Consider the following 12,224-nt stretch of genomic DNA (forward strand, 5'->3'; position numbering starts at 1 on the left):
TCTTTGCTTCCCCCTCCCCCCAGCTAAAAAAAACAAGAATGCTTTAGTGAAAGAAGTATCGTGTAGCTAGTTACAGAAGAAACTGGGAGGACTGAGCCCTGCTCTATCACAAGGAAACAAATGTGAGAAGCGATAAGAAAATTCAATGAGAAAGCACTAGAAAGAAACACAGGAAAAAAGTCTAAGCAACAGAGTAGCACAAGAAAAACATACGCTTAATAGGAGGAAGCAGGCACAGCTCTCAAGAGGTAATTAATAACAATAGAGGCCACCTACGTTTCTGAACTTGGAAATGATGCTTCACAGAATAAAACTTAAAACAGAAGTACCCCTTATGAACAAGTCTCCTCCCTCTCAAAATTTTTCATGGTGCTCTCCCGATGCTAATTTCAGCATAAATACTGCCTCTTAATCTTATCTCATTAGAAAGTGCTGCCCACAACCCTTGTCTTAAGTGAACCCCAGAAGGCACGGTTTTCCTTGCAGTTCCCCACCCTGCTGCCACCAAAGGACTGTCACACTGTGACACTGCACAAGCACAGGGCCGGGAGTATTGCCTCAGCTGCAAATGCCCGCTCTCCAACCTCTGTCCAGTCCTTCTAGCCAAGGGCTGGGTTGCAGGGCCCCCACTGCCTTGTTCTTCCCTCTGCCAGATGACCCTCCCCTCCCATGGCCTCAGTGGTCTTGCTCTATTAAATATCTCTTCTGGGCATCTTTCACTTGGCTGGCCCAGAATTTCATCTGCTTTCATTCCAGCATGGCCCACTGGTTAGTCTTGAGGGAATCAGCCCTACTCCACCCTGTGTGGCTCTGTCGGCACCAGCCCAGGGCCAGCCCCGGGGGCAGATGCAGAGGATGGGGTATACTCACTTCACGAGCGTGGGCATGTAACCCAAACAGGTCAGTGAGACGTAGCACCAAATCTTTTGCTGGAAAAAGTGGGAAACAGTTCTCTTTATGTGGGAGGTGATGTAAGCCTGGAGCTGAGGGGGACCACTTCATGGCAGGGGTAGGAGCATGGTTATTAAGAATGTTGCCTTCTCAGGGGAAAACAGCCAGAAGATGACACGGCTGGAGCATCTGGAACCAGCCATTCCTGCAGCCAGGACCACCTTGGTGGTGTGTGAGACAATAAGTTCTTTGTTTTGTTTTGTTTTGTTTTGGGTTTATTTTTTTTTTGGTTTTTTTGAAAGAATTGAAATGATCTCTTCTTTTTCACTGTTATTTTGGGGTTGCTTGTTTTTTTTACTGTCTCTATTTCCTTTGCATAAAATGTATCACCTATTTCATTAAGAAAAAAAAACCTTCCTCAGTTATACAATTCATATAATCATATTCCCATCTGTTTTTCCCTCATAGTCAAACTTCTTGAGTTTTCTATATGCATCGTCTATATCTCCTTTCCTCGAATCATGTCTCTACATTTCTTCTATCAAAGAAATTTCTTTCTTTCAAATTGCCACTGACCACCTAGATTCGAAATGTAATGAACACATTTCATCTCCTCTGACTATCATCTAACTGTACAGGCTTCTCTCGCCTCACCTTCCTACACCCTCTGGTAGAAGCCCTGCTTTCGGTCAGATGCTTTTCCTTCTGCTCCGTACAGAGCTAACTACTCACAGACCTGTTAAAAACTCATTTCAAACATAGAATATATATTCTCTCAAATATATATATCTTTCCAACAAAACTGTAATATCCTAAATTACTGAGACTTAATTTCTTGAAACAAAAAATTAAAATTAAAAAGCTTAACTAAAATGAATTTCCATACATTTTATAGCCATCAGAACACAGTTGCCAATTAATACTTTGCTCACATAAATTATAGTAAATTATTAACACACAAACAAAAATAGGAAATATTTAGGAATTAAAGTATTTAGGAAATAAAGCAAATTTTATAAAAATTGTCACCATTATCACTATATAGTATTTTTTTCAGCAAAGATTTTTTCGGTTCAACTGAAAAAATTCACTGTTATTCTGTCCTTCTAAGTGACAGGAAAGTCTGCATGCACAACTTTATAAACTGAAAGAGAAAGTCTGTTGACCCTTTTGACCTCATAGAAAAAAAAGCACAAAAGCTCTTGATACAACCAGGGAAACAATATTATGAATACCATTGTTCACCATGAAAATACTTTTTAAAGTACTCAGATATCAAAGACCAGTACAATATACCCAACATATAATTCCTAAAATTTTGCACTCATACTTTCAGAAGGAACAAAATTTCTAATGACACTTTGCCCGAGTACATTTACATGATTAAATCTCTTTTCAGTAATCTCTGTGTATATTTTGCTACATAGCAAAATAAAAGCAAATGAACTTCTACTGTTTGTATGCTTGAAATAATAAAGGAACAAATGCTTAAGTTGAATACAAATTTCACTGTATATGCGCATATGTGACATCCTGTTCCCTGACTCAGAGGGTGATACAATAGTTGGTAATCATTTTCTCTGGCTGTTCTCCTTCCCCGGGCCCGTGTTTTGCTTTTCCCATGAGAACTCACTGTACTAGTAGAGCACCAATGCCTTTGAAATGCCAGGTATCTACAGTGTAGGACTTAGGTTATCCTGGCCAAGGAAAAGAGAGACAAATACACATTTTCCAGACACAAGCAGTACAAGGCTTTGTTCCAGCTACGGCATCTGCGTGTTAGAAGGGCCTGTGCCCACTCCCTCACTGATAGTTTTGTGACCCTTGTAGAGCCCCAGCATGAAGAGACTGGGCTGCCTACCATGAGCATCCTCGACATCTGAAAGAAGCGCTCCCTGGGTGCAGGATCTGCAGCCAGCCCGAGGTCAGGCTCATCTGAGCGGCTCTCCCTGTCCCCTTCTGGCCTCCTTACCGCCCCCTACACCAGGGTAAACAGTGCACTCATTTTGTCCCAAAGCTTTAAAAACATCCTGCACTTTTCCAAACTCCTCTCTTTCCATGCTCATTCTCCCAAAATACCCAGCACATTCTTATATTTCATTACCTACTCACTCTAAGGGTAAAGCTGTCTGTCCACATGGGTTGGAGCAGCTCCATTATATGGATCTTGGGGACAAATAGTTTAGTATTAATTGGTCCTCAAATCCCTCAAACCAGAGTTTATAGCAGGCCACTCCACCAAGCTTAAGTAACTAAGACACTAAGGAAACGGAGTGCAAAATTGTCTTTTTCTGGCTCAGATGAGGTACCTCTAAGCCCTCCTTGTTGTGATTGATTCTGCATCTCTCTTAAGTTTTGAACCCACGTTATCACTGGGACAGTGCTTGAACGTCTCATTGGGAAATACTGAATGAATACAGTGAGCACATCATATTTCTTTAGCTATCAGAGAAATAAAATTATCAAACTTTCATGCCTGTTATCATAGAAATAAAAGTAAAATAATTATAGGTGATAAAAGGAGGAACATTATTATGCTAATTTTATATTTACTTAGTGTATATTAAAAATATGACCAGCACATTACAGTTGTGATTTCACAGATATTATTTTCTTGTGATTTTTTTTTCTGATTTTTTAATTGATTTTTAAAGAGAAAAGAAGGGAAAGGGAGATTAAAAGAGAAGCATTGAGACATGGGTCAGCTGCCTCTTGCACGTCCCCACCTCCTCTATGCCCCCTACCGGGGATCGAGCCCACAACCCAGACATATGCCCTGACTGGGAATTGAACCAGCAACCTTTTGGTGCATGGGATGACTCCCAACCAACTAAGCCACACTGGCCAGGGCACTTGTGACATTTTTAAGTAGATCATTCCATAGCCATGTACATTTTCACAGTTGGAATACATTATAGGAAAATGCTCTGATATAGCCAAGTGACTTTTAAACCTTCAGTCAGAAAATATAAGTAATTGTTAGATGGAGTCTTTGTGCACAAGTCTGCAGAAAAGAAAATTCTGAATTCTACCAAAGAACAAGGTCTCAAAATATTTATCAATGGGCTCTTTAATGATCTTCAACTGTCAACCCAGAAGAAGATACCCAGAAGACACTGTGTAAAATAATATTTGTATGAAAAATTTAAGGAGAAATATAAAATATCTCTAACATATACATGTAGGCATAATGTACAAACCAAGTAAATACAATGATTGGATAGTTATTTGTGATGAATTATGCTGTGATCATAAAAATTTAAAATATTGACTGAATAATTGGGTTATGATATTAGTATAGATGGAAATCTTTGTATTAATGAAGACTTATAGGTAAGCCACCCTCATATACAGAGTCTTTGTGTTTCTGTGGTATTAGCTGAAATATCCTCTTTTTCATTTCTGATTTTATAGCTTTGAATCTTCCCTTTTTACTTCTCAGTGAGTCTAGCTGAAGGTTTGTCAATTTTATTTTTTCAAAATAACCAACTCTTACTTTAGTTGATCTTTTATTGCTTTTCTAGCCTCTGTTCCATTGATTTCTGCCCTGATCTGTTATTTCCAAGGGTTCCAGCTCGTGAACTTGCTTGCATTGTCAGTGGCCCCGAGGTCTCCCCTGTGGGTGCCCTTTCTGCAGCACTGCTAATAGTGAGCGGCACGTAGACACCCGTGGAGTGGCTGCAGAGCTGGGCTCCAGAGTACAAGCACGTGCTGAGTAACAGCAACCCTGAGGTTTGGGATACAGGCTAGTTCACAGCGGCCAGGGCTCCAGTGTCTCAGTTGTAGGCACACATGGGACGACCATGGAGCCAGGGTCTGTAATTCAGGTGCTCATGGGGTGGCTATGGCTCCGGGGCCCAGGTGGCGCATGGGGCTGGGAGAAGGTTGGCAGCCCCTGTTCATGATGGTGCAAGAGCAGTGTCTTCGGGGGGGGAGAGCAGCAGCATGGCTGTTGGTTACCCCAGTGGAGAAAGCTGCAGGTGTCCTCTGGCAGCAGGCCACCCGTGTCCTGCCAACGCGCACTGCAGGGTCCTCCACTGTGAAAGCTGTCGTGGGGGCTGTTGAGGTCCTCAGCAGCAAAGGCTCGCAGGCCCCTGGGACTGCAGTGCCATCCACTGCCTGGCTACTGCTGACACCCACCCGCCTGTTCTGTTACTAGCCATCTCCGGATGTCTCAGCGTGCTGATGACCCCAGCGATCATTCTCGTGTGGTTGTTCTTCATTTTTGTTCCCCTGTAAGATGTCAGGTTTTTAATTAGACTCTGGAGCCCTTCTGGGGCTATTTGTTTATGAATAACTGTCTCATTGTTGTTTTTCTGTGTGGGAGGACAACCACCGGTATCTCCTACTCTTCCATCTTTCTGATGTTACCTCCTAAATAAATTTTCTACAAAAGTATGTTCTTTAGTATGTTGCAGGAACTTATTCTGAAGCACAGAACAGATAAAGAACCACTTGCAGTATAAAATAAATTTCCTGTAATATGTTAAGCACATTTGTAAATATAAAAATCACACAGGAGTCTATCTATGCATGGTAAGTTCTTAACTTAATCCCAGACTTCTAATTACTTATAATCTTATTTGAAAAAGAAGATGTACAGGCACAAGAAACAATTATAGCACTGCGCAAGATGGTATAAAATGGTGATAATTCGGATATAATTAGGGAATAAATTACAGAATGTGCACACAACTACTGTTGAATTAAATCAACTGTGAGTCATCAGTGAATACTTTATAACTACAAATTGATCTGAACTTCAAATAGCTGAGTGATTTTGTGGAGAAAAAGCAAAAGGCAGGGCTAAGATGAGGAAGGAGATGAAAAGGAGAGGACTTTCCAGAAAGGCTAGAAAAAAATATAGGATAAAAGAACTCACTTAGATTTTTTAGAGTGGAAATATCGGTAGCCTACACAAGAAATACATGAAATCATCCAAGTAGAAAGGAAGCTAAGTCAAGAGTATTAGGAGTCTTTATAGATACCCTATGAAGAAAGTTTATATTACTATATCTTAAATGATAAATAACACTTTTTTAACCACTACTCATAATTAATTTCTGTTACTTAAAAATTTTATTTTTAAAATATCAGTTTTTAAAAACAGAACAATACTAGTTAATTTTAATACTTTCTCCAAATTGTTGGATTAGAGCTTTTATTTCTCTAATCCTGTAATGATATACAGGATTGAAATTTTGCGGTATAAAAAGTCAATTGGTTGGAGTTTTGTCTGTACATGGAAAGGTGTGGGTTTGAATGTGGTCAGAGCTATACTTAGCTTTTGGGTTTGATCCCCAGTCAGAGTGTGTACGGGAAGCAACTGACTGATATTTCTTTCTCACATCAATGTTGTTGTTTTTTCTCTCTCTCTCTCCCTTCCTCTCTCTCTAAAAATAAAATATCCTTGGGTGAGGATTTTTAAAAAGTCAATATATGTAGAATGAGATTTGTAAAAGACTTGGAAAATATAGTATGTTTATTGCAATAAGAACTGTAAAATAAATTAAAACTTTTAAAACTTCTGGCCATGAATTTTTAAACTTGTAGAATCCTCAGATCTATATTATTCAGTGATGCTGTTAAAGAAGTTTCTTGTAATTGTGTTTCTATAGCATCACTTGAGCACATTTTGTTACTGTCAAAGCCACATTAATATTCTCCCTGTGTCTGTGCCTGTTGAAATATTTAGGACAGAGAAAAGCCAGGGTTGTACTCCCTTTTATCTACTATCCCTGATGCCATGGACCTTCGGAGCAGCTGAATCATTTGAATAGACTGCATCTTTTTTCACTCTGAATCTCCTTATTGATTTTATCACAGTGCATCTTTTTATTAGCTACTGGTTCCTTAATGTAGTGCCAAAGGATTTTTGTTATCCTTGATTTTCAGGGGCTTACTTAGTTCAGTATAAATATTCATTTCCCTCTGATTTCAGACATAATCTTCCTCAGACTCTGTATAGTGTAAAAAGCCTTTGAATGTAGAAAAACAACAACAAAAACAAGTTAGAATTCGAAAGATCTGATGTCTTACTCTTCTAGTATTCATTGACTCTAAGAACCAGTGGATTTTCTGCCACCAACCCAGGTCTATAGTGGGGGCTCTATCTTCAGCAATTTTTTTTTAAATTCTAACCAAGTTGAGCAACTGCCACTGATCCTTTGGACACAGATCTTTCTTTCTCCTCCACATTTTTGGGGAGTGCTGGGGAAGATGGGGGTAAGTGGGAGTATACACTGGCTTTCTGGCAATCACAAGTTCTTCATCTCTCTAGTTTCACTGGCTGAGCCTCCCAGGTCCATGGAGGCCAGCCCACCAAAAGATGGGTCCTAGTGTAGCAGGACAAGTTAGGGTCATTATGTAACTTCCCCCTAGTTCACGAGAGGGCAGGAGAGGTGATTCATTCGCATCTCAGCATTCCCTGCAGTATAGGTATCATTTCTGCAAAAAGTAATAATGACGCCGGTGGGAGAATAGCCAGTGAAGGCTTCCCCCATGGCCTGTTCACACTTACTTTGTTCTCACATGTGAATGCTCTTGATTCAAAGGTACCTTCCACCCCCAACTTACAAAAACTTGCAAAAAAAGGAAGACATTTTTCCTACGTTAATTCTGGTATACCCTTTTTCCAACATTTTCAGATTTCAAATCTACAAAGTCAGGATCTGAATCCATTACTATTTTATATACTTATTTGTGGTTTAACACTTTAAGTTAAACATTATGGTCTAAAAGACCACAGAAATCAAAGGTTTAAAAGATATCTCCCTGAGTTCTAGGATACTCTTGGGCCAATTTTCTTTTTAATAAAATCAGGACAATATTATGTATTCTATGCACATTACAGAGTTGCTTTGAGAATTCCATAAGATAATACATGACAAAGCATCTTATGTGTGTAAATGTGTTGTAAGGAGAAAACTTTTCCTATGTTGCACTGCCTCCTTGCTAGCATTCTTTTATAAAAAGAAAATACGGCTACAGAGTGTATTTTCAGTGACTCATTTAAACAGCTGTGCTTTGGGTTGCTTTCAAAAGGATTCTAGAGAGTTCATTATCCATGCTTCCATCAATTACTGTTCTATATACTTATTTGTAGTTTAAATTTTCAAATTAAATATTATGGTCTAATAGCATTCTTTAATTTTTTGTTTCATGTCTCAAAAGGAAAAACAAAAACAAACAAACAAAAAACCACCCAGGTACAATGTTCACTAATTATCCCTATCCTTAGAGGTAATAACAACGCAACCTGTGACGATTAAATCCAGAATGTGTTAGGTTTCTATTTCTTTGAAAAGAAGAAATTTATGAAGAACCAAATTAAGCTAAATCACCAAAGCCAGCCGTGTACCCACATTTGAATAAAACACATTGAAGTAATTACTTGAAACGGGAAAGTATGAACTGCAGATTTAGAGAAGTAACACAAATTGTATGCAAGTAATTTTTCTTTTACTCATTTGCAAGCAATTTTACAAGATTTTGTGTTTTTCAAAGTCAATTTTCATGGAATCAATTAGTGGGAACAAAGACTACTTTAAACATAGGTGGCAGATCTTATGCAGCAGAACAGGGCTTCCAGCAGCCTGGGATAGGAGCCAGGAGGGTGTGAGGTCCTAGCGGGGAGCAGAGTTGGGGGGGGGGTTCCAGCCAGGGTACATGGTCCCAGGCTCACTTCTTTTTTTGTGGATTCTGCCTTTTTACATTTCCACTGTTATTTCCTCTGCTAGTTCTGAACCATGTCTCCTTCCCTTTCTCAGTGAGAAAGACTCAACTGGACATTGTTGGCTTTCAAGACAGAAGAGGCTACAAGCCAAGGAATTGTGGGCAGCCTCTAGAAGTGGGAAAGGCCAAGGGGAAAGCTTCTCCCCTAGAACTAGAAGGAATTCAGCCCAGCTAATGCCCTGGTTTTAACTAGTGAAAACCATTTCAGACTTCTGACCTCCAGAACTGTAAGTTAATAAATTCCTGCTGTTTTAAGCCACTAAATTTGTGGTAATTTGTTACAACCGCAATAGAAATGAATACGCATGGCTTCCTTATTTCTATGAAATAAACTAGGTAGCTTAAAATAGGAAAAATTTATTCTCTCACAGTTCTGGAGACCAGAAGTGCAAAATCAAAGCGTTGCCACTGCTGGACTTCCTGTGAAGTTTCTAGAAAGGAACGTTTCCTTGCTTGATGGCTCTGGGTGTTCCTTGGCTTGGAGCTGCATAACTCCTATCTCTGCTTCAGTTTTCATGTGGTCTTTTCTTCTGTGTCTTTTCCCCTTTTCCTCTCTTTTCTTATAAAAACACTTGTTATTGGATGGAGAGCCCATGCTACCCAGGATAACCTCAGCTCGAGAGTCTTGCCTTAATCACACCTGCAAAAACCCTTCTCCTAATAAGGTCACATTCACAAGTTCTGGGCAGACATATCTTTTGAGGCGGAGAAAATTCAACCCACTACCCGAGCTTTGTGTCTCCTATTCTCTGTGGATTCTGTTTCTATCATTAAAACACAGAGAAAGAAGTAAGAGGAACACATTTAGATGACCATTAGTTTTCAAATGTTGGTTTGCAAAAGTTATATAATCTGATAAAAGCTAGTACTGGTGAGGATTTGGCAACAGCCACTCTCAGAGTGTTGGTGTGATTGTGAATTCATACAGCCAGTTTGTTTTTCTCTATGAAGGCAGCAGGTACACGCCAGCAAGTCTATCCCTAAGTAAATAATCACGAGAAACTCTTGCACATAAAGCAGGAAATATATACAAGAACATTTACCTTGTTTACCATTAGTAAAATGTATAGAAGCAAAAATAAACAAATATAGCTATATATTTGCAGACATGTTGATGAATGTCACATACATTATATGGAGTAAAAAACACATACATACTCTATGATTGTATATGTATAAAATAGAAAAATATGCAAAATTAAGCCATATTTTTATGTATCTATGTAAGGCCGTAAAACTAATATAAAGTCACAAAATTATTATTTTAAAAAAGTCTACTTGTGGATAACGTTAAGAAGAAAAGAAGGACCTGGCCAGCGTGGCTCAGCAGTTGACCAATGACCAATGATCCAGGAAACTGCAGTTCAATTCGTGGTCAGGGCACATGTCTGGGTTTCGGGCTAGACCCCCAGTAGGAGGCATGCAGGAGGCGGCCGATCAATGACAGCTCTCTCATCACTGATGTTTCTATCTCTCCTTCTCTCCCTCTCTCCCTTCCTCTCTCTGAAATCAATAAAGACATATTAAAAAAAAAAAAAAAAAAAGAAAGAGGGTTTGTGATTGCAGAGAGGCACCCGCAGTTTCCAGGATGCTTGGCAATGTCTTAATATTGACTTGGGAGGTGGTAATTATAATTATAATTATTCTTCAAAATGAATGTATATGTTTTCTACATTCTTTTTGTGTAGCTGTACCTCACAATAAAATTGATGATAAAGAATGAATAAAAGATAAAGGAGAGGAGATCAGAGCCTATGCTTTGACAGCTGTTGAAGGGAGTGAGGAGAGAAAAGGGAGCAGCTAGGAAAAGGCACAGGGGTGAACTTTTCTTTAGCTCAGAGAATCTGGACTAAATTTCTAGTTTGCAACGTCAAAGGGAAAAAATGATGTTTTGATTTCAGTTGACTTTAAGAGTCTTACTAATCCATCTACAAACTTCTAAAAATCAAAATGCAGAGAACTAGAGCCCCAGAGTGAGGTGTAGCATTGGACAGAAGGGGACAACGACCACAAAGCGTTTCTCCCTCCTTCACCTTACCCAGGAACCTGCCAGAACTTCGACACTGGACCCCAGTCTGCAGCGCGCCGAAACAACGCGGAGAAAAGGAGAGGCTACGGACTGAATGTGCTACGGGCAGGGTGCGGGCAAACTTGGGAGATGGCAGCACTGGTTTTTGCTGTGAACAAAAGAAATAGAGAGGAAGAGGGAGGAAAATCCCTACTGGGGGAATAGGGGAAAAAGCGCTTCTTGCAGCCATATGGAAAGGCGTAAACAGCAAATAAAAATTAAAATAGGCTTCTGTTCTTGCAAAATTGAGATATACAGCAGTCATTAGGCTGTCAGTAAAGTATAATGAGGTTAGGAAATGTTAATGCAATACATTAGCTGAATTGAAAACAGAAGTGTCAATTTGACTTTAATTGATGGATATTGAAGAAATATTTATCTACAATGAAAGTCTGTGCAAACTTGGTTTTTAAGTTGATGTGCAAATTCAACCTCTGTCCCACTGTGTGAGTACACCAAATTCTCTTCTTCTGTAGAATTAAATATCACAGTTTCTGAAGCGGTTGAAAGAAGAGGCTGCAATCATGTTTTTTACCCATGAGCCTGACAAAGAATTATTTTGATCCTGTACTTTGTTTACTGAAATATGCATTCTCTTTCATACTGTTTTCTATGGAAATATATTTCCATAGTCTCTGTTTAATGTCAGAGCCAAGTAGCAAGGTGGTGCTTTTCTGTTATACAGTCATTTGTTCAGTAAACATTTATTGGGCATTATTTGCTAAGAACTTACAAAGGTACTAGGGAGTCAAAGAAAAATAAGACATGGTCTTATAAGTGGGTTGGATGGTGGTGCTGAAAGGGGGGTTGATTGGAGATGAGCACATCCTTTCAATATGATATGGTTAATACAGTGAGAAAAACAATGAAGCAAAGGGTAAGAACACCTCCCCTAGGTTTAAAAGAGCACCAGGTGAGTCAGGGGGATTTTAATAAGGGTAATTTGGTTTTTAACAAAAGGATGAATAGTACTGGTTAGACTCAGCAACAAGCAATGCGAAAGGGTATTCTATTCTATAGGGAGGGTGTTGAAAAACACCACAGTGTAACAGAAATGCATTTAATGCACTTGCTGTTCCATGCTACTGATACACAAATATTGAGAGAAGGGAAAAAAGATGGTAAATCAGGTCATAGAGCTAGGTGGGGGGTTCATCTTGCAGAGGTTCACACACAAGGTTAAAGATGGTGGCCCTTATTCTTTAGTCAGAAAAGATGTTTTAAGCAGGGACAGGACACAGTCAAATCTGTGTTATTTTGAGAACTGTGTGGAAGACAGAACGGATAGGAAAGATCAGTAGGGAGACTTCAGAGGAATCTGTGAAAGAAGTCATGAAACCCAAAACAAAAGTAGAAATGATGGAGAGAATCACGCGTATGTCAGGAATCTCTCCCTTCCAAGCAAAAGGGAACCCAAATGCTATAAGCAAAAAGAGAATGAAACTTCCTTCCAGTATGCCCTTGAGACATACCTGAACTGCTCCTAAAACCATAGAAATTCTCCCAAGTATATCAATTTATGAATTCAGGG

Source organism: Miniopterus schreibersii (assembly GCF_964146895.1).
Source record: "Miniopterus schreibersii genome assembly, chromosome: 7".
NCBI classification, from domain to species: domain Eukaryota; kingdom Metazoa; phylum Chordata; class Mammalia; order Chiroptera; family Miniopteridae; genus Miniopterus; species Miniopterus schreibersii.